This window comes from Dasypus novemcinctus, chromosome 26 (assembly GCF_030445035.2).
Source record: "Dasypus novemcinctus isolate mDasNov1 chromosome 26, mDasNov1.1.hap2, whole genome shotgun sequence".
NCBI classification, from domain to species: domain Eukaryota; kingdom Metazoa; phylum Chordata; class Mammalia; order Cingulata; family Dasypodidae; genus Dasypus; species Dasypus novemcinctus.
Window position 1 is genome coordinate 13313008 of NC_080698.1, and position 1481 is coordinate 13314488.

The window sequence follows — 1481 nt, forward strand, 5'->3', positions numbered from 1 at the left end:
TCCATGGTGTGGTGGTTGACATTCTTCAACTCCATGTTAGCTGAGTGGGGTAAGTCCAATAAATCAGAGTGTAGGAGCTGAAGTCTGTTGAGGTTCAGGGCGTGGCTATCATATTGTCAGTCCAGAAATTCAAGTCCCCTAAATATATCTTAAACCCCAACACCAACTACAATTCCAGTAAAGTAGCATGAAAGTCTTGTGAAAAGAGATCCCATCTGAGTCCAGTTCCATCACGCAGAAACACCGGCTCCAAAGAAGGGCCAACTGACATGGCAGAGAACCCCATCTGCCATGACCATAGAACCCGTGGGTCTCTTTAGCCCTCAAAAGAACCAATACCTAGGGTTGTATCTACTTTATCTGTCTCTGAGACTCTGCTCAGGTGTGCATAAGGGCAATCCTTCTGACAACCTCCAGACTCTTTTTTAGAGACTCGTAGCCATATAAACTCATTTCTCCTTTCCATTTCCCCCTTACATTAGGTCAAACAGCATTTTAAAGTCATGTTGTTATATGTAGACAGGGATATTCTGCTGATCCATTTTGCAACCATTTCTCGTTCAGATCAAAGTGGTGTTTAATAATTGACCAACGGCTTCGAAGCAGAGCTGCCCATCAGGACGATGTCCCAGAATCCCTTGTGGCTTCATGTCGCCTCCTCCTCATCAGTCCTTCTGTGAAGTAGGGCGTGGGAGGGTGTCTTGGTTTGCCAAGCTGCAGGATGAACACAACAGGGTGGGTTGGTTTCAACGATGGGAATTTATTGGCTCATAGTTTGGGGCCAGAAGTGGAAAACCAAGGTGTCAGCGAGGCCCGGCTTTCCCCCCCAAATCCGTGACGTGCTCTGGGGCGGGTGGCAGCCTCCCGGAGCTCCTGGCCAGTGCCTCTGCCTCCGGTCCCACGGAGTCTCTCTCTGCCTGGCCTGCTCTCCCCCAGACCCTCGCTTGGCTCGCTGGTGGATGTCACCCCCACCTCTAACCCCAGCCCAGGCATCCTCCCATGCCCCCGTCCTCCTGGGTCAACTCCTACCTCCACCAAAAAGTACAGTGTCTGCTTATCTGTTGTCGCCTTATCTTGGACCCGGAGCTTCACGAGGGCAGGAACACCTGCTCCGCGCCCTGCCCGGGGCTGGACGCTCAGCCCTGGTCTGGCACAGAGGGAGGTCCCACAGACTTGTCTGATGACTCAGTCGCTGGAATCACCTGGCCTGGGAAGTACCGGAAGGTCCCTCCCTCGGTCCCCAGAGATGCTCAGAGCCGGGGGGGGGCTTTCTATGGAATTGGGGACAGGCAATTCATGTCCACAAGCCTTTGTGGAGTGCCAGCCCCGTGCCTGCCCTGTACTGGGGTCACCAATTGCAGTGCCAGGGGGATGACGGCTAACTCCCGAGCCCCTCCTAGGGCGGCTAGAGAGGGAAAGAGCCCGCTGTGCCACCTGGCAGGCCAGGCGCACAACCGGTCACACTCGGTACTGGGCGAGTC

The 1481-nt window shown here is 54.4% G+C and overlaps 1 long non-coding RNA gene across 1 annotated transcript; it reads right to left on the reverse strand.

The window, feature by feature from the left end:
- Positions 1–1240, reverse strand: LOC139437643 (uncharacterized). Its single transcript, XR_011647528.1, has 2 exons — positions 1030–1240; positions 1–714 (listed from the first exon to the last, which is right to left on the reverse strand). It is a non-coding gene; the product is annotated as an uncharacterized lncRNA (long non-coding RNA).
- Positions 1241–1481: the final 241 nt, after the last annotated feature.